Source organism: Dasypus novemcinctus, chromosome 30, assembly GCF_030445035.2.
Source record: "Dasypus novemcinctus isolate mDasNov1 chromosome 30, mDasNov1.1.hap2, whole genome shotgun sequence".
NCBI classification, from domain to species: domain Eukaryota; kingdom Metazoa; phylum Chordata; class Mammalia; order Cingulata; family Dasypodidae; genus Dasypus; species Dasypus novemcinctus.
Window position 1 is genome coordinate 39,966,907 of NC_080702.1, and position 22,990 is coordinate 39,989,896.

General features: G+C 37.3%; 1 pseudogene; it reads left to right on the forward strand.

Moving 5' to 3' along the window:
- Positions 1-19,467, forward strand: part of LOC131276826 (vomeronasal type-2 receptor 116-like) — a 57,939-nt pseudogene extending 38,472 nt beyond the window's left edge.
- The last annotated feature ends 3,523 nt before the right edge of the window (positions 19,468-22,990 follow it).

Consider the following 22,990-nt stretch of genomic DNA (forward strand, 5'->3'; position numbering starts at 1 on the left):
TTTTTTTTAACCAAACAATGTTATTGATGCATATTCATGGAGCATACAATTCATCAAAAATGCACAATCAATGATATTTGGTATAATCACATATTTGTGCATTCATCACTTCAATCATTACTGGACTATTTTCATTAATTCCATCATAATACTACTAAACTTTTATAGCATGTTTGTTTGCAGACCATTCACATAGTTGTGACATTAATTTAGGAGGTGCCAGGGATTGAACATGAGACCTCATACATGGGAAGCAGGTGCTCAAGCATAGAATTAAACCCAGTTCCCTGTTTTTAGATGCTTTTACATTCCTCAATAGATCTTTATGATACTGTTCATTGGTAACAGAGGAATTGATTTATGGGTAAATTTACTGTGAATTTATTGTTAATAAATTTCTTAATAATAATCAATCATGATTATGTTAATTGTTATTATATTAAAATGCATAAATGAAATTGCCCAATATTATACCATTAATAATATTAAAGAATTTATTATTAATTTATTGCTATCATATCTATTTCCCATAAAGCTTTAATAAATTATTGATATTATATTTAAATGCCACTAACAGTTGTATATATTCGGTTGACTACTTCCTTATCAATTACAAACAATTTTCACATTTCCTCTTGGGTTTCCCATTGACCCATCTTACTACCATGAAAAGATTGTGGTTTGCTCCTTTCTTTCCATTCTAATTTGCCTGTTATTTAATCGCTAGCAATTCCAGTAAGGTACAAAGCAATCCTGAAATTAACAGGCCTTATCCTTACCTTGATTTTAAAGGAAATTCTTATTGTTCAGGGATTCATCAAGCAAATTACATCCCATGATACATGAGGCATATGACATTCTGCATCAGCAAACTTGGCTAATGGTTTTGGCTCATTCAGATCTGGAATGGGGAGAGTATCTGCCTGTGTAGATCAGCCCCTGAGTGGGGGTGATCCTTCTTTACCTCACCCTCAGCCACCTCCAATTTTTACTCAATATCTATCCATATAAGCAGAGTCTAATTTCTGATTTTGAGTGTTTTTTTGTGTGTGTGTTTATTCATATTAAAATACTCTTCTCCTAACAAATATATTCAGTTACATGCTCAATTTTCTTTAATGCTTTATCAACTTCTATGAGTGCATACATTTTAATCATTGCAGAAAAGTGAAGACTGATAGGAAATTATCTAATTTGCTAATAGTCTTTTTTTAAAAGATTGTTTCATATTATTTTCTGCATGTTGTTTTTTTCCCTATGTATTAGAAGAGTTTCCTTCAGGGTAATTCAATTTTTTCCATAGGAGATTTTATTATCCTACTTCCTTGTAAAACGTGATTACAGGACACATTTAAAGAAATAAATGAAAACTTGAAAACCAAAGTATGCAATTAGTTACAAAGATACCAAAGATTACTAAAGATAAGAGCCATAATTAACCATAGGTAAGTATATTTATAGATGGGTGAGGAAAAAATGCATCCTTAGGAATCGAATGGTGCATTCATAATAATAAAATGTTCAAATCTGCACAAAGGAAAATCAATTATTATAAATACATAAAGATATAGTAGCCTCAAATAAATAAACAATAAAGAGAAACAAGATATAAAATCAGGCATCATAGTGACAAATTTCAACCTTTCTCTCCCAAATGATAAAATATATCTATTAAATATAAATTATATTTGAAAAAAGCTTACCAAGTTTGTTTTTTTTTGAGCACATTTGGAAACCTGTGTCTAATGGTGAAATGTACAGTATGGAATACCTATTACTGTGTTAATCAAGTCTGTAAAAAAGGACTTTTGAAATGAAAGCAGATTTTCATTCTTCTTGGAAATTCTTTTGCTGGGTAATAAAAATGTAAAGAATTTCATTTGTGCCCAGAAATGACTTATTGATTAAGGAAGTGAAACTGCACAAATCAACAATAAATATGAAAAGAATAAGAGTCATATGAAGGGAATAGAACTGAAGATCTTGGATTAATATTAATGTTAATAGGACTGTAATATTTTTTGTCTTTATTTATTTAATATTACATTCAAAAAACCTGAGGTCCCCATATACCCCCCATACCCCTTACCCCACTCCTCCTCCCATGGCAGCAATCTCCTCCATCATCATGAGACATTCACGGCATTTGGTGACTGTCTCTGAGCACTGCTGCACATCATGGTCAATGGTCCACATCATAGACCACAGTCTCCCACAGTCCACCCAGTGGGCCATGGGAGGACATACAATGTGCAGTAACTGTCCCTACAGCATCACCCAGGACAACTCCAAGTCCCAAAAGCGTCTCCACATCTCATCTCTTCCTTCCATTCCCCACACCCAGCAGCCACCATGGTCACTTTCTCCACACCAATGCCACATTTTCTTCGATTAGTAATCACAATGGTTCATGAATGGAATATCAGTAAGTCCATTCTAATCCATATTCTATTCCTCCAAACTGTGGACCTTGGAATCTTTGTATCCACTCCACATCTATATCAAGAAAGGGCTTAGATTCCACATGGATGCTGGATGCAATCTTCCTGCTTTCAGTTGAAGGCACTCTTGGCTCAATGGTGTGGTGGTTGACTTTCTTCAATTCCATGTTAGCTGAGTGGGATAAGTCCAATAAACCAGAGTGTAGGAGCTGAAGTCCGTTGAGGTTCAGGGCCTGGCTATCATATAGTCAGTCTAGAGATTGAAGTCCCCTGTGTATATATTGAACTCCAGCACCAACTATATTTCTGTTAAAAGTAACAGGAGAGGCTTGGGGAAAAGATCACGTCTGATTCCAGCTCCATCACACAGAACCATAAACTCCAAAGTAGGGCCAACTGACATGGCACTGAACTCCATCTGCCATGTCCATAGAACCTGTGGTTCTCTGTAGCCCTCAGAAGAACCAATTACTGGGGTTGTATCTACTTTATCTGTCTCTGTAATATTTTAATAAAGAAATGGTTAAGAGACCTTTTAGACATCATAACACTTTTCCCTTTACAATACTACATTGTTTCCAGTCCTATTAGGTATAGTTAGGCATAAACTCACACTTCATTATTTTTCTTCTCTCAAATATTCCTGCCTTGCATGATTCTTCCTATACTGTGCTCTGATATTCTTCTCAGTTTGTTGATGTTGGAAGATGGCAGATCCAAAATTTGATGGGGTAGAGCCTTCAGTGAATTGATTGTCATTCTTTTTGTGGACACTTCTCACCATGCAGATGTTATGCCCCTCTGTCTCTCACATCCAATTCTACCTAAGCACTGGAACTGAACTTTTGAAGAGATAAAACCTTCAGTTGGAATTACTCTAACTTCAAATTCATGACAATAATACTGTCATTATATAAACCATTTAATAATGTATTAATATGAAAAAAATCATTTTTATTTCCTGATATAAAGAATAAATTAAAAATTCTATATGAATTTCATCACTCATTACACTTTCCTTTGTAAACAGTATCATCTTCCTCCAAGGAAGCAGAATTCAATCATAGCAATCAAATACCTTTTTGCTCTTTTTGAATTAGATAAATTTCTAAGGCTTCAGAAGAACTCATTGAGAATGAGACTACTTGTGCGTTCAACCTGAATTTGGTCATTTAATTGAATTTGAAGATAATCATGATTTCAGTCTTCTGCCTTCCACACAGGTTTGAGACCAAGAACTACCAGTATGTTCTGGCCTTGATTTTTGTAATTGAAGAGATCAACAGGAACCCCATCTTTTACCCAACATTACTTTGGGATTTGATCTGTACAATTCACTACACAGTGAACAGACAACATTGGAGAATCCCATTATTTGGCAATCAGGACTGGACAAGGACCTCCCTAATTACACCTGCAGGAAAGAGACCAAGTCTATAGCAGCCCTTACGGGAACAACGTGGGCAGTTTCTACCCAGATTGGGACACTGCTGGAACTCTACAAAATTCCACAGGTGAACCTCATTAGAGGGAAGATGAATTAATGTTTCCTTTGCTATTTTCAGTGACCTTAAAAGAAAAAGTCAAAAGAGGCAATTGTGTTCACACATTTCTCAAAGGGTACAGCTAGTATACAGAGACATGGTGGGATGTTCACATATCCTTTCCCAGAACATAAGTGAGGTCAGGTGAGTAAGAGACAAAGGAGTTTCCTAGACCCTTGAAACTGATCAATTAATTTCCATTATTCTCTCAGGGATTGGGAGATGATTAGAATATAAAAAGAGCAAGTCTTCCCTTCTTCCTCTTTAAAACATTGCTTAATTTTCATCTGGGCTGAGTTTGTGCTTCTGACTAATTCTCTTTCTCATACTGGCTATTTAATCCTTCCCCTTTAGCTTCCTTATGGCCTTTATGACCCACAACTGAGTGATGATGGACAGTTTTCATCTCTCTATCAGATTACCCCCAAGGACACATCTCTGGCTCTTGGCATGGTCTCACTGATGCTTCATTTTAGTTGGAACTGGGTGGGACTGGTCATCTCAGAAGATAAGAGAGGTGTGAAGTTCCTATGGGACTTGAGAGAAGAGATGGACAAAAAGGGAGTCTGTGCAGGCTTTCTGGAAATGATTCCTGTCACTGAGAGGTCATATTACTCAAAAGACTGGCAATAACATTTACGGATCAGAAAATCAACAGTAAATGTGACTCTCATTTATGGTGACTCTGACTCACTAATGGGATTGAGCTTTTGGAGATGGAATTTCTTAGTAATAGGGAAAGTTTGGATCACAACCTCACAATGGGATTTTACCACCAGCAAGAGAGACTTTTTACTTGATTCATTCCCTGGGGCCCTCATTTTTTCACAGAATATTGGTGAACTGCCTGATTTTAAAACTTTCATGCAGACAGTTAAACCTTCAAAATACCCAGAAGACATTTACCTCACGAAATTGTGGTAAGTCTCTTTTGATTGCTTGGTTTCTGAATCTGATTGTAACACTCTGGAGAATTGTCCTCCCAATGCCTCCTTGGAGTTGCTGCCTTGGTGGCTGTTTGACAAGGACATGAAAGTAGGAAGTTACAATGTGTATAATGCGGTGTATGCTGTATCTCAGATCCTTCATGAAATGCTTCTTCAACGATTAGAAATGCAGTCAGTGGAAAATGGAGATGGACTGGGTGTTTACCCCTGGCAGGTAATACCTCTTCCATTGAACAATATGTGTATTTCAGAACATGCCATAATCATGACTTTCTTGGTGTGGAACATATGCTCAAGTCAAGAAGTTTAGGGTTGTCTCTCCAAAAGAGCAAGAGATTGTTTACTTGTTCACTGTCTAAGAGGTAAACCTAGACCTAGGTAGAAATGGTCATGAACAGGAAGGTGCTGATAGCAGATATGGAGGGAGTTATTAATCAATGCCAATGTTTCATGTTACTAAGGCCCTCAACATTCTGCCCTGCTAATATTTTTAATATAAAATACCTAGACCTCTTCCATTAAACATTTGCATGACAACAGGAACAAACTTGTTTTTGAATTAGTTTTAGGCACTCTGTAAGATACTGTACATCAATCATATCATTTAATTCTGCAACCTCTTCAGGTATTGCTGACCTTACTTGGGGAGAATTCAGTTAGTAATTGAGGGTGCTGAGATTTGATTCTTCTATTAAGGTTTGTTCATATCACACACTCACAGATTGTTTTGATTTTATTGTATTTGGAATTTTCTCCTGAAAATATTTTGTAAATGCTATAACATTTTAGTCCACCTTACGGTTTCTTTTTTCTTTTTTTTTTTTTTTACTTAATTGAATGTTAATGATAAAGTTGCCTTAGGAAGCAGGGATGACAGAGGATGAGAGACGTTACCACCTTGGTGATCTGCCTTATTCAGTGGGCACAATTGCTCACAGGTGTGTCTCTTATAGCTACATCCATTTCTAAAGAACATCCAATTTAACAATTCTGCTGGTGATCCAATGAATTTGGATAAGGAAAGGAAATTTGAAGCTAGGGATGACATTCTCTACTTTTGGAATTTTCCAGAAGGTTTTGGACATAAAGTTAAAGTAGGACATTTTAACTCAGATGTGCCACGTGATCAACAATTGTCTCTTTCTGAGTAGATGATAGAATGGGCCACAGGATTTTCAGAGGTAGGTAGGCCACAATTACAATACTTAATATTACACAAAAGTAACAAAATCTTGCAATGGATATTTTATTAGTGTAGATTCTCTAAAGAAAGATAATCAACATGAGATATCTGTAAATAGTAAATGAGTTAATATAGTTCTCTCATGGGACCAAGGGATGAACATGTCCAGATTCTGCAGGCAGTCTGCAAACAGGCATTCCGGTGAAGGTCCCATGAAAGTCCTTGGTGGAGTTTACAGGAGATATTGGCTATTCAAAGAGCAGGGAATTTCTCTCCAAATGCTGAAATCACTTTTTATTTTAAGGCACTGAATTGATCGGATAAAAACTTATCCATTGCTGACAGCATTCTCCCTGGTTGATTGTACATGTAATCAGTCATCTGTGCAGTCAATTCACTGATGACTAAAGTCCTTAAGTGTCCTTTATTACAATTAGCCCAAGGTTTACTTGATCAAACACTGGCTGTGTTAACACATTGACCTAACCTCCACAGCAGTTGTCTTCCTCCTTCCTGCTAAGTAAGTGTTCACATTATTAGTTTAACCACTTACTTTTACACAAGAAAATTTTTCTCACATACTGTCCACAGGATGGGAAAAGAAAACATTTATTTAAAGATACATTTCTAAATTATTTTATTTCATATCATAAAATAAACCTGACATCTTATCAATAAATTTGATTTAGGCACTTAAAATTTAAAATTGTTGATACCCAATACCCCAAACCATCTAATGGTTGGAGAAGTAAATACACAGCTGTTAATAACATGTATCTGGTTTTCTTCCCAGACTCCCCACTCTGTATGTAGTAAGAAGTGTTTGCCTGGATTCAGGAAGACCTTTCAAGAAGGAAAAGCAGCATGTTGCTTTCTTTGCACCCCCTGCTCAGAGAATGAGATTTCCAATGACACAGGTAAGTTTTGCCCTCAAAAAGGTCCCCACCTCTCCTTTATATCCCCTGACCACACAAGGTAGTGGAAAGAATCTGGAGGAAAACTACAGAAACAAATTTCTTCTTTCCTTTGTTTAGTAATTTCGTTTTTATAATAAAAATATTTCCCTTTGATATAACACCCTTTCTATGCCCTTAAGTAATTTACTTGAGTCATTGTTGAGACACACTGAAGGCCAAATAGTTTCTGGAAAGACCTTTGTTGACCGCACCAAATTAATATACCTTTCATGCCTCTCTTGGAATTTAACACATGTGATTACAAGTATCTGCTTTCCATCTTGATTGAAAGAATGTTTAGATTATAATTAAGTAATGTGTTTTAACCTTACTCCATTTCTGTGTCTAAAACTGTTCATGACACAGAGCAGATATTCAGAAAGTTTGGAAATGATTTAGGGAATATTTAGTTCTATTGCGTCCAACATGAGGATGAAGTAACAAAATCTTAATGAGGAATTTCTGTTTCTGCTCTCCTCTAGTTCACAGGTAAATGGGAAGGTAAACATAGACTATTTTTGTCCATGTTTCAAATATGCTATAAATATTTGAACAGGGTCCTAGGGACCAGTACTTTCCTTGGGAGGAAGGTTTGATGGAATTCCTCACAGAGGCAGTCACATTAGTATTATGTAAGAAGAGTGGAGGATGTGATAAAATCTTGGCCAAATTATTATATATAAAATAAAATAAAATAAAATAAAAGGAAATAATCACTGCACATAATTTTCAGAATTTCAGAGTACCAAAACACAGTTTCTATGTGACAGGATCTCACAGAATATTCGGTATGTGGTTTGAGACATGATGTAGAAAAGAGCTAAATATTCTTTACATAATATAATTAACAAGTTTAAATTTTTTTTTCAGTATTACGTATTTCAATTTTTTTTATTGACTTTGTAATAATATTACATTAAAAATATATATGTGAGGTCCCATTCAACCCCACCCCCCCACCCCCTCTCCCCCCCCCCCCCAACAACACTCGTTCCCATCATCATGACACATCCCTTGGATTTGGTAAGTACATCTTTGGGCACCTCTGCACCTCATAGACAATGGTCCACATCATGGTCCATACTCTCCTCCATTCCATCCAATGCGCCCTGTGAGGATTAACAATGTCCGGTGATTACCTCTGAAGCACCATCCAGGGCAGCTCCATGTCCCAAAGACGCCTCCACCTCTCATCTCTTCCTGCCTTTCCCCATACCCATCGTCCACCATGTCCACTTTTCCCAATCCAATGCCACCTCTTCTATGTGGGCATTGGATTAGTTGTGTCCATTGCACCTATATGTCAAGAGGAGGCTCAGATTCCACATGGATGCTGGATGCAATCCTCCCATATTTAGTTGTAATCATTCTAGTCTCCATGGTGTGGTGGTTGTCCTTCTTCAACTCCATCTTAGCTGAGTGCGGTAAGTCCAATAAATCAGATTGTAGGTGCTGGAGTCGGTTGAGGCTCAGGACCTGGCTATCACATTGTCAGTCCAGAGATTCAAATCCCCTAAATATATCTTAAACCCCAACATTAACTGCACCTCCAGGACATTAGCATGAAAGTCTTATGAAGGGAGATCCCATCTGAGTCCAGATTCATCACACATAAACACCATTTCCAAAGAGGGGCCATCTGACATGGTAGTTAACCCCATCGGCCATGACCATAACTCCCATGGGTCTCTTTAGCCTTCAAAGGAACCAATATCTGGGGGTTATATCTGCTTTATCTGTCTCTCTGACTCTGCTCAGTTGTGCATGAGGGCAATCCTTCTGCCAGCCTCCAGACTCTTTTTTAGAAACTCGTAGCCATATAAACTCATTTCTCCTTTCCATTTCCCCCTTACTTTAGGTCAAACAGCATTTTAAAGTCATGTTATTTTATGTAGACAGGGATATTCTGCTGATCTGCATTGAACCTTCCGTATAAGGTCCTTTTCCAGTTGCATCATCAGTTGGTAGTTGATAGTGGTCCCTCGGTGCCAGGGAGGCTCATCCCTGGGTGTCATGTCCCACACTGGGGGGAAGGCATTGCATTTACATGCTGAGTTTGGCTTCGAGACTGGCCACATTTGAGTAACATGAAGGCTGACAGGAGGGAATTCCCAGGCACAATGTTGCTCTAGGCCTTGTTCTTATTTTAGGTTTATCAGCTCACAAGCATAGTCATTAGCATCAGGGGCTCACTGTTGAACCCTCACTCCCTCCCGGTCCCCGCCGCTGTACCTGGGAGACTGTCGCTGCTCCCCTAGGGACCACGACAGAGCACCACTGGCCAGGAACCCAGTACCCGTCCAGCTGTGGTTTTTAATTGTTGCCACTATGAGTATATCCAAACATTACCATGCACCCTGGACATATGTTCTGTACAGCTCCCTGTCAGCCATATATCACCTGTCATTGGTATCCCATACCAGTATCCCTCCATTGCCATTGTTGAAACACTCTGTGATCCAGAACTCCCCGAAATTTGAAGCCCAATATAATGTCATGGTCCCTTACTAGGGAATGGCATATAGCGATGGGTTTAAAGGATAGATAAAGAACTTAGATAAAGAATGTTGACTTGAAAAAATTTCCACATCCTATCTTTTTTTTTTTTCCCCTAATTATTCAGCTTTTCTTCACAGGAGTCCTAGACCACAGAAATGCACATATATAATATACAGCACTCCCACACATCCACCAGAAAACCTTTTCCCTTCCACAGTGATACTCTTACGCCCTATTCATATCATATTTACTTAAAGTGATGTACAGAGTCTGAGACATTAGCTTTCTAACAAGGTAACATCTGTGCTTACATTATGGTGCATACTTTAGGATACACAGTTCTTTACATTTTTAGTTATCCTATGTTTTACATTATGGTTTACATTATCAGTCTGTCATCTCCTATATGTTATGGTGTAATATTACATGTTTTGTATCCATCCTTGTGTACTCTCAAGAAACTCCTCTCTTACCCCCCATTTACTTTGGTTCCACACATTTAATGTCCATTTTCCCTTCCAACTTGGTGCCCACAGTGACAGCCAACCTTCGTTTCCTGAGGAGCCACTTCTAGAGATAGATGGAATAGTGTTCAGGGCCTAACTTGCTCAACTGCCCCAATGCCCTGGAAGCCACCCTTTCTCTCGAGGGATACAGTTCCCTCTATTTGATGGCATTAGTCCTCCCCAGGATGTGGGTCCACCCCCACTCTCACTACTTGGGATTCTACCCCATGGTGTCACCCACTCTGGCAGAATGAGCATTTAGACATTCCCCAGGGCCCGTCCTGCATCAGACCCTCCCCTCCGAGCATTCTAAACAGGTAACCCTCTTTATTTTATTTTGATATGATTTTTTCGGCATTTTACTCTCCACCAACTCCTGACCCTCTCCTGTGTTCATATGCTACCCCTCCCTCCCCCCACTTTTGGGTAACGTTACCCATCCTTCCCTCCCCAGCCACCCTCAAACCCGTAAAGCCCCAACCAAAGGCAACCCCTTGCCCCCCTTTTATCTCTTCTTTGTGTTCATACTTACCACCATCTCGTCTTAAATTCCACCCCTGCAGACATTATAAATATTCATATATTAAATTCTAGAATCACTTCTATGGTTGGAAATTTCTAAGTTTTTTTTGATAATTAATATGTAGTTGAATTTCCTGAAATGTTTACTATTATTTCAGTTATTTGAGACCTGTTCAACTGATGAAATAACATGGAATTTAGTCAATGTGGAAAAAGGTTCATGTACACATTTTTATATGGTAAGTTTGAATAAATGTTCCATGTGCACATATAAAGGAATAGTCTAACCAAAAATTCATTTCCCAAACATATGGAGATTAAGAAATTCACTATTGAGGAAGTGGGGCAAGATGGTGTCTGATTGAATGCACCTTTGTCATCTCTCTTGTAAAAACCTGGATAAGTGGAAAGAGAATCCTCCCTGAGGGGGCAGTCTGGTAATTTACAATGCAGCAGGTGTCTGCAAACCATACCCAAAATCAGGAAAACATGAACAAATCCAATGAACAAGCTAAAAACCAGGAAGAGAATCAGAACATTGAACAACCAATTAAACTCTCAAAACATTATAACATGGATCAATTTAATGAAGAGAAGGAAGAGATTAAGGATGTTAAGAAAACACTTGGGGATCATAGAGAACACATTTTAAACATATGTAAAAAAGATAACAGATATGATGGTGATAAACAGTACCATCCAAGAAATCAAAAATACACAATCAGCAAACAACAGCAGTTTTGAAGAGGCAGAGGAAAGAATTAGTGATGAGGCAGACAGTACATCTGAAATCAAACAAATAGTAGAATTATTGGTAAAAAGAGGGAAAAAAATACAGCGGGGACATAGGGACCTAAATTACAATGCAATATACTCAAACATGCATCCCAGAATGAGAAGAGAATGGAAAGGGGACAGAAGGGGTGTAGGAGGAAAAAATGACTAAAAGCATCACAAACCTATTGAGGGAGATGGATAAACATGTCCAGGAAGCACAACATACCCCAAACAACTTTAATCCCCAAATGCCCACACCAAGACATAATCTTGTCAAATTATCCAATACTCAAGACAAAGAGAAAATACTGAAAACAGTGACAGAAAAAGAACCATCACATACAAGGGAGGCTCCATATGATTAAGTGCTGATTTTTCATCTGAAAACATGGAGGCAAGAAGGGAGTCATATGTCATCCACAAGGCAGTAAAAGGAAAAAATTTCCAACCAAGAATACACTATTCACCAAGCTAGCTTTCAAAAATGATGGAGAGTCAAAATATTCACAGATAAACAGAAACTAAGAGAGTATGCCAACAAGAAGACTGTCCTTCAAGAGATAACAAAAGAAATTCTCGATGAAGATAGAAAAAAAAAACACATGAGAGATAGAGTTGAAGGAGACTGTTAGAACAACTAAGAAGAGAAAAAGAGAGGGAAAAAAAGAACCCAAACATATCACAAAGACAAATGCAAAGAAAATATGTCTAATAAAAGTAATTCCCTGAAAGTTATAACAATGAATGTCAAGGGATTAAACTCATCAGTTAAGAGACACAGATTGGAAAAATGTGTAAGGAAATAAGACATATCTATAAGCTGTCTACAAGAAACACATCTTAGACCCAGGGATTCGAGGACATTAAAAGTGAAAGGCTGGAAAACAATCTTACAGGTAAACAATAACCAAAAATGGGCCATATTAACATCGGACAAAATAGATTTTAATGCAAAACTATCATGAAAGACAAACAAGGACACTACATACTAGTGAAAGGGATAATCTTTCAAGAAGAAATAACTATCATAAACATTTATGCCCATAATGAGAGCACCTTCATATATATGAGACAAACACTGGAAACCCTAAGTGAAAGAATGGATGTCTCTACAATTATAGTCAGGGTTTTAATATACCACTATCACCTTGGACAGAATAACTCAACAGAGAATCAGTAAAGAAACAAAGACCTTGAACAATATATTAAAGGACCTGGACCTAATAGACGTATACAGAGCATTACACCCAAATACAGCAGGATTTATATTATTCTTAAGTGCACATGGATCATTCTCCAAGATACCCTACATGCTCGGTCACATTATTAAGATGTCTATACTACCCAAACTTATTGACAAACTCAATGACATCCCAAGAAAAATCAACACAGCATTTTTTTAACACTTGATGTGGTATAATTTTATATTTTCATTCTTCTTTATTTTTTATTAAATTGTCGTTTTAAAGGATATATAAATAATAAAAAGTTACATTTTTGTCTTTATTTTTTAATATTACATTAAAAAAATATGAGGTCTCCATAACCCCCACCCTCTTTACCCCACTCCTCCCCCCATAACAACAACCTCCTCCATCATCGTGAGACAGTCATTGCATTTGGTGAATACATCTCTGAGCACCACTGCACCTCATGGTCAATGGTCCACACCATAGCCCACACTCTCCCACTGCCCACCCAGGGGGCCATGGCAGGACATATAATGTCTGGTAACTGTCCCTGCAGCAACACCCAGGACAACTCCAACCCTGAAAATGCCCCCACATCATATCTCTTCCTCCCACTCCCTACCCCCCAGCCACCATGACACTTTCTCCACACCAGTGCCATATGTTGTTGATTACTAATCACAATATTTCATGAATAGATTATCAGTAAGTCCACTCTAAATCATACTCTATTCCTCCATCTTGTGGACCTTAGAATGGTTGTGTCCACTCAACATCTATATCAAGAGGAGGCTTAGATTTCCCATTTTGATACTGGATGCAATTTTCCTGCTTTCAGTCATAGGCACTCTTGGCTCCCTGGTGTGGTGGTTGACCTTCTTCACCTCCTGGGTAGCTGAGTGGGATAAGTCCAATAAACCAGAGTGTAGGAGTTGCAAGTCTATTGTGGCTCAGGGCGTGGCTATCACATGATCAGTCCAGAGATTCAGGTCCCCTGGGTGTACCTTAAATTCCAACACCAACTACAGTTCTGGTAAAAGTAACAGGAGAGGCTTGTGGACAAAGAACTGATGACAATTCTTATGGGCCTGTGTGCTTGAAATTTGAACTAGTCCTAGAGATGCAAGGTGCCCAAGATTTACCTCCTGAGAGCCTCCCAATTGTTCACATGTGGCCACTATCTAAGCAAAACTCAGCATGTAAATTCATTACCTTCCCCCCACCATGGGACAAGACTACCAGGGATGAGCCTCTGTGGCACAGATGGATTACCACCAATCACTAACTGGTGATGCAACTAGAAAAATGCCTTGAATAAAGGGGGAATGGCAAAGACAAATGAGTATATATGGCTAAGATTCTTTTAAAAAGTGTCAGGAATGATGATGGGAGACTGTGTTGCTGTGGGGGTAGTGGTGGGGTGGGGATGGTGGGGTTGAATGGGACCTCATATATTTTGAATGTAATATTTTAAAAAAAGAATTAAAAAATTAAAAAAAATAAAGGCAAAAGGTAGAGAACAATTAAAAAAAAGGGGGGGGGTCCTTAGCAGTCTTGCAGGCTGACATTTAATTTCATGGGGTATGAAACTGGGAGTCAGACACACTGCTCTTTGGAGTAACAGAGAAGGTTCCAATTCTGGCCTCAGGACCCTCTTTCCTACACTATCCCGAGAGCAGTGAACTGAGTCAGGCTTGTTGAGGATTATTGGCAGGAATCCAGAAAAAGAGTGTGTAAAAAGAGACAAACCCATCACTGAAGGAAGCCGCTCTTACCCAGACCCTGTGATTCCCCAGAACTTCCAAGAGCTGTGCACACGTGGTGCCTTGAGGCTGCTCAGCTGGTGTTCTCCACTCTCCTCACCCTCCACCCTTTTCCTGGCATTCACCCCAGAGCAGAGAAGGCTCTTCTCGTCCTTCTTGAGTTGAGGCGAACATCCCTTGTATCTTGAAAGCTCACTACTTATGACTTAAAGTAAAACTTTTGTCTTTAGAAAAATACAAATAAAAAAATAAAAAATAAATAAATAAAATAAAAAAGTGTCAAGAGGTCATCAGAAATGTCATCTTAATACCCACATCATTAGGATCCCAGAGACAGCACAAGCAGATACAATCCCAGTTACAGGTGCTCCTGAGAACTACAGAGAACACAGGTTCTATGATCATGGAAATTGGCTCTGGAGTCCAGCGCCTTGTCAGTGGACCCTACTTTGGAATTTTTGTTCCTGTGTATGAAGGAGTTGTACTCAGATATGAACTTTCTACACATGCCTCTTCTGTTCACTTTTACTGAACCTATAGTTGGCCTAGATTTGGTGTTTATCCAGAGGACTTTAATCTCTGGACTGGTTATGTACATGCTGGGCTTTGAGCCTCAGCAGAGTAGCAGTGCCTACTCTCTGGTTTGTTGGACTTGCATATGTCAGCTAACAGGGAGGTAAAGATGGTCAACAACTGTACCAGGGAACTGAGAGTGCCTCCAACTCCAAGCAGGAGAATTACATCCATCAACCATGTGGGATCTAAACCCCCTCTCAAGATAGCAGCAGAGTGGACATCACCAACCCAGGGTCCTCAGGTTGGAGCAATAAAATATGGATTAGAGTGAATTTACTAGTATTCTGCTATAGAAGTATTGCATCTAGTAATGGAGGAAACTGTAGCATTGATCTGGGGACAGTGGCCATGGTAGTTCCTGAGGACAGGGAAGGGGGAGAAGAGATGAGAGGTGGTGACATTTTCAGGACTTGGAGTAGTCCATAATGATATTAGAGGGGCATATGCTTGACATTAGATATCCTGCCATAACCAACTGAATGGACTGGGGGAGAGTGTAAACTACAATGTAAACTTTAATCCATGCAGTGCAGCAGTGCTCCAAAATGTACTCACCAAATGCAATGAATATGCCACAATGATGAAAAATTATGCTGTTGTGGGAGTATTGGGGGAGGTGTTGGATATGTGGGAGCCTTTTATATTTTTTAATGTAACATTTTTTTGAGATATATGTACCTTAAAAGATATTTTAATATAAAAATAAAAAATTAAAGTAAAGAATTACACGAATAAACCATGGTTTAATGTAAATAGCACAATAAGATTTATAAAATGTATAAAACTGGAATTTCCACATTTCAAGTTTCAGGTAATTCAGCTAAAGATATCCTCTGAATATAATATATCATCCTAAATTTTATATATGTGTGTGTGTACTATTAGTATATATATTTTAATGTAAAAATCTGAAGTTATAAGTATCACAAATTAAAATAAGAACAGTAGAATAAATATAAAATAAAAGAATATAATAATTATGAAAATAAAATGTAATGAAAGACAAATATGAAAGGATAAAAACTCAAAGCTGTCTAATGAAAGTCAAAACTGATAAATTAGTAGAATAATGAATTAAGAAATATTACATAATAAATGATTTAAAATTGTAAAATATGTACAGAATTTTTAAAATCAGAAATGGATAGTATAAATAAATTCATTCAAGTTTATGTGAAAATTGAAATGAAATTCCCAAATTCCAAAAAAAATAAATATTACCATATACGTCCCAGTAATAAAGGAAAATCTGAAAAGATTCATATCTTGTTAGGATATTAAACCATAGTTTAAAATGAGATATCTTCTCAAAAAGTTTTTATAAGTCTATGACTTTCCTGAGAAATCCAAACAAACTGTCAAGGAAAAAAGAATACTTATCTACTCAAACTTTTCCAGATACTAGGAAAATGTGAAAAAGACTTCACATTTAATTTTATGAGAAGAGTTTAACATTGGTACCAAATTCTGATAAAATTTTTGCAAGAAAGCAAATTTACAGATCGCTTTTTTTCTTGAGACTAAACTTCTATTTGCTAAAAAGAAAAGCTGCAATCCAAATCCAGCTATATTACGTAAAGAAGTTATTGTAATGAAGTTTGTTTTATGCAAAATAATTCAGTAAATGAACCCCCAGAAATGTAGAAACAATCATTTCAAAAAGTTCAGGAAAACATTTAATAAAAATCAGCACTCATTCATTATTTAAAATTAAACAACAAAAATAAGACCAAATTAGAAATAGAAGGGAACAACCAAAGTAGGAGAAAATATGTAAAATAGATCTAGCCAGTGAGAAATCATATCTGACATATATAGAATGCTTTTACAAATGCAGAAGACAGACACAAAATACAGTAATAAAAATGGCCTGACTGGTGCACAGGCTCTTCTCAGAAAAACATTTTGAAATGTGCAATGCACAGATGAGCTAGTGTTCAGATTAACTAGGCACCAAGAAATTCGAAACAAAAATCATGGTGAAAAAAACTAAAAACAGGAAAAGGCCTTGGCCCAGTGGTTAGGGCACCTGTCTACCACATGGGAGGTCCATGGTTCAAACTCCAGGCTTCCTTGACCTGTGTGGAACTGGCCCATGTGCAGTGCTGATGCACGCAAGGAGTACCGTGCCATGCAGGGGTGTCTCCCGTGTAGGGGAGCCCCATGCGCAAGGAGTGCGCCCATAAGGAGAGCCGCCCAGCAGGAAAGAAAGTGCAGCCTGCCCAGGAATGGCGCCACACACACTTCCAGTGCCACTAAGGACAACAGAAACGGACAAAGAAACAAGACGCAGCAAATAGACACAGAAACACAGAGAACAGACAACCGGGGGAGGGGGGGAATTAAATAAATAAATAAATCTTTAAAAAAAAAAAGAAATACTTTAAAAAAAAAAAAGCTAAAAACATTCCTCATAATAGCAAAAATTAAACAACTTCCATGTTAAGGTTCTGACAGAAAAAGGTACACCTGGAATGAATATTGTTTGTTGGAGTTTAAACTGGTGTAACCATTTATAAAACAGGATGGCATTATTTACAAAGATGTTTATATAGTCTATTACCCAGTAATGGAGCATGATATTTGTACTAGATGTACAAAGATGCTCAGAACAGCATTATTGGTAATAACTAAAACCCATAAGCATTTAAACTTCTATCAGCAGTAAAATGTGTAAATAAAATATGATGTATTATTATATTGAAATCTATCCAGCAATATAAGTGAATAGTTTATACAATTTTAAAAAGACCACTATATTTTAGAAATATAAAATAACAAGTGGTGGAGAGGAGTCGTAGAAATTGGAACTCTAGTGACCCATTCATGAGAATGTAGTGTAGTTCAGTCCCTGTGGAATGCATTACAGCACATCCTCAAAAATTTAATGATGCAATCACCATATGATCTGGTAATGCACTTCTAGGTTTACATTAAAAGTGAAAAGAGGTTCTCAGAATAGTAATTGTGTACAATGTGTGTAGCAGCATTATTCATAACACCAACATGTGGAAATAATCCAAGTGTCCATCATAGCTAAATTGATAAAATATGGAACTTGCACATCAGAGAATATTATTCGGCCACAAGGAAAAAATGAATTTCTGAGATATGGTGTTACTTGAAAGAAACTTGTAAATATTACACACTTGAAATATGGAAGTTACAAAAACAAAGAGATTGTACTATATTACTTGCAATAGAATTCTAGAAATATCAAATCTCCAGAGTCAAAAGTTTAGTAGAGTTTACTAGGTAATGGGGGCAGAGTGAAGAGAAAATGAATGTTTAGCAGACTAGATGTGCTTGTAAAAAGAAACTGTATTTGCATACTGTGACATAGTAGAATCTCACAAAAATAGTATTGGGTCAAAGTACCCAAGCAGAAGGAATCTAGGTTACATGTCAACAAGTTAGCATTTTTGAAGATGTGGGAGATGTAATTATTTGCATTTAGGAAAGGTGCTTCAGATGGGCTGCGTAACAGAAGAAAAATATACAGATTATAGCACACAGTTATATGAAGTCAATGCACACAGAGAAACAATGGCTAAAACTACCCAATGTGTTTCTTTTGGTGTCTTGTAAATAAGTTAAAATTACTGAACCTGAGCTGATGACACATTGTTTTTCTCACCAGATACGGACAAGTGTGTGAAGTGTGCAGATCATCAGTATGCAAATAGTGAGAGAAATCACTGCCTTCAAAAAGCTGTAACCTTCCTGGCTTATGGAGACCCTTTGGGGATGGCTCTGGTCTGCACAGCTCTTTGCTTCTCTTTCCTCACCGCTGTTATTCTTGGGGTCTTTGTGAAGCACAGAGACACTCCCATAGTCAAGGCCAATAACAGGATCCTCAGCTACGTCCTGCTCATTTCCCTCATCCTGTGCTTCCTCTGCTCCTTACTCTTCATCGGTCACCCTAACACAGCCACCTGCATCCTCCAACAAATCACATTTGGAATCGTGTTTACTGTGGCTGTGTCTACTATCTTGGCCAAAACAATCACTGTGGTTCTGGCATTCAAGCTCACTGCTCCCAGGAGAAGGATGAGGCAGTATTTGGTGTCAGGAGCACCTAACTTTGTTATTCCCATTTGCTCCCTGATCCAGATGGCACTCTGTGGCATCTGGCTGGGAACCTCTCCCCCATTTGTTGATAAAGATGCACACTCTGAGCCTGGTTATATCATCATTGAGTGCAATAAGGGCTCAGCCTCTGCCTTCTACTGTGTCCTGGGATACCTGGGCTGCTTGGCTCTCGGGAGCTTCACTGTAGCTTTCATGGCCAGGAACCTTCCTGACACCTTTAATGAAGCCAAGTTCTTGACCTTCAGCATGTTGGTGTTCTGCAGTGTTTGGGTCACTTTCCTCCCTGTCTACCACAGCACCAAGGGGAAGGTCATGGCAGCTGTGGAGATCTTCTCCATCTTGGCTTCCAGTGCTGGATTACTAGGCTGCATCTTTGCCCCAAAGTGCTATATTATTTTTTTAAAGCCAGATAGGAACACTCACCAGGGTTTAAGGTATCAAACACATTCTAGGGGTAATAAGTCTTCTTAATTTTTAACTCATATTTTTCCTATAACAAATAGAGGGCCTGATAAAAATCTACCAAATGCTTGTTTTCAGGTATTAGAGAGAAATAAAGTGTAATTTTCCTTCAGTTATCACATGAATTTCGTACAGTTTGTCAGTGTTCAGAAACACATCTCTCAGCCTTCTAAATTACTTTTAATCTAAACTACATAATTTGTTTCCTCAAATACAGAGATGAATATGGATATTCTGCCTTCATTGTGTGTGTAATTACCAAATTTACACATATTCTCCCATTTTATTTTGCACTTCTGTTTTTTCTAATATACCTGGTAAGCACTATCAACATTTCCCTCTTTTCATCTCTTTATAGTAATCATAATTATCCAATACTATTTATGGAATATTCCTTACATTCCCCCAGATTGCCATGACCATATTTTAATTATAATAAATTCCTATGTATAAATAACTCCTTCTTCTGGACTTCCTAATGTCTTTATTTGACTTTTTCCCTCTTAAACAAACATCATAATATGTACAACACGATGACACCTTTTATTTTATAGTTGATAGAACATTTCCCTCCTTACTGTACCATTTCAGGACTTGTTGGAGAGAATATCCTCAACATGTCTATGCCACTCAAAAACCTGTCTGTCAGAAATGCTAGTTGTTGGAAAGATGATCTAAAAGAGAAGGGATTCTCTTCCCCTTTCTAGGTTCTCTTTAGAGTCCAGGTCTGATCACACAGGACATGCTGGACGTTTATGTGCTGATCATTATCTTCTGAAATGCAGTGTGTTTAATATTTTACTCTGATTTCAATAAAAATTCATGAAAAATCCTTACACTTGTTATTATTATTTCTTGTTGTTTCTTTTTTTTTTTTTTTTGGTCTTTATTTTTTAAAATGTTACCTTAAAAAAAATAAGAGATTTCCAAATAACTCCCACCCCTCTCATCTCATTCCTCCCATATCACCAACCACTTCCATGACCATGGCACATTCATTGCATTTGTTTAATACATTTTTAGTTGTATTATGAAGTACTGTGTTTATTTTGCAGTTCAGAGTCTTACTTAAAATTAGGGGTCCTCCTTAAGAGTTTATTTTAAATTTGATGTCTAAGAATATCTCATATTTTTTCTGAGAAAATAATATGTTCTTCTTTTCTGACAATTAAGAATTGAGATATTTACTAATATTAAGTAACTCAGAATCAAATTTGATTTTCAGCCTTATAAGTAGATCAAACATTTTGAATCATTCTCCAACATATCATGTTGAATTTCTCTTGCTCTTTTTTAAGCCATGCATGTAAATTTTGTTGGAAAGAATGGATGAAAGAATGGAGGAATGGAAGAAAGAGAAAATTAGATAGAAAGAGAGAGAGGAAGGAAAGGAGGAAGGAAGGAAGGAAGGGAGGGAGGAAGGAAGGAAGGAAGGAAGGAAGGAAGGAAGGAAGGAAGGAAGGAAGGAAGGAAGGAAGGAAGGAAGGAAGGAAGGAAATCAAATTCTTTTTTGGAGATGCAGCTTTCTGCCCAGTGGAAATACAGTTATAATAATGATGTTTATGATCCTTCAGTCTTACTCAGATTGCTCATCTTGAAAGATTCTTTTTCAACATGTGTTTCTCTGAGATTTTGCATAAATTCAATGGATCTATTTTATAAGCCAAGGCCCTCTTGGTCTTTGAAAATTCACTTAATCTCCTAATCCTTGGTACAATTCCACCAATTCCACTTATCTAGTATTAAGTGCTATGTGGATCAAACAAATTGATGACTGCCTTTTGAAGTGAGGTTCTTTGAAAAAGTCTTAGTGGTTAATTTTTCCAATTTACATATATAATGATTTATGAGAAAAATGCAACCTAGAGGATGGAGGAAGTGCACTAATTTAATTAAGTACTGTGCTGGATATTTGTTTGCCCTTCTGCATCCATTCTCCAGTCTTCTCCTTCAGAAAATGGGAATGGAGACAATAACATAAGTAAGGAGGAATGATGTTGAAACCTATGGCTATTTTTGCTTAGTTTGTTTTATTTGGCCATTGGAAATGACTTTAAAAGTTATAGTAAAATACTGCTATATTTGGATTGGAAATATATTGAAGCTATCGATTAATTTAAGGGAAAACATATTTTTGCAACAGTAAGTTTTTTCTTTCAGGATTTTTTCTATCTCTTTCCATCTCTCCTCTGCTCATCACCACCACCACCACCCCACCTCTCCCCCCCCCAGCAGCACTCATTCCCATCATCATGACACATCCATTGCATTTCGTAAGTACATCTTTGGGCACCTCTGCACCTCAAGGTCAATGGTCCACATCATGGCCCATACTCTCCCCCAAAAACCTTATTGGGCCTTGCTGTGCTGTTCTTTTGTTAGACTGTTCAAAGTAAATCTGCATAAAGAGTTATTGCATGCATATAAAATGTCATTAGCCTATAAATTTTCTTTCTAGTGCAATGCTTACTGGATTCTTAAGTGTACAAATGAAAGGAAACATATTTGTTAAATAAAAGGGTGGAAAGAGTGAAAGGATAGAGGGATGGATGAATGGAGAGACAGTCAAATGGGAAAAGATGGAAGGATATGATGAATCAATGAACCGAGGGAAAGAAGGAAAGAGAGAGGAATGGACAAAGGCAATATAGAGGAATAGAAGTAGATTAGGACAATGGAGGAAGAGAAAGACTGAATGAAATCAGAGAGATAAGACTGAAGAGGTGAGCAAATAGAGGAAGGAGAGACAGAATATCTAAATTAGAATGAGTCTTACTTTTGACTCGTTATATAGATAGACCCAGTGAGGCACTCATAAATTCTATCATAATTAATAAAGTCACCGCATACCTTGGATATCTTCTGGTTTGCAAACAACAACAAAAAATTAAATTTGCTTAAGCAGAAGTATGAAGTTGATTGCATTTATCTATGAATCTATGAATTATCATATCATCTCCATGAATCTTGAAATATACTTCCTCCCATTGCTCAGTTTTGGTCAAACACTCATTTTTGACTTCACCAGATGGAAGGGAATATTCTAATAGTTTAAGCCAAAAGAGCTAATGGCAGAGGTGTAGTTCAGTTTGATAACACTAAAGCACCTATATGCTGCACAATGAGAAAAAAAAAGCAATTCACTCAAAAACTGAGGTTTTAGAATTAGAATAAGGCTCACATCAATATTGTGAAGTATTCAAAAATTGTTCAAAGCATATATATTATTTCATTTTAAAATTCCAACCATGGGTTTAATACCATAATGTTAATTGAACTGAAATGTTTTTGAACAACATGTTTGTATGTATCATATTATATCACATACACAAATGAAAGAAATGGGCTGTGATATTAATAACAAATCCTCATTGCAATAAGAGCCAAAGCAAAACAGAGTACTTTATAAATTGAAAAGTGTACAAAGTCTAGGAGAAAATATTCTCAATACATATACCTGAAAAAATACCTGATGCATTAAAATATGCTGAATACCTACAAACAGCATAAATCAGAAATGGATGGAAAAACC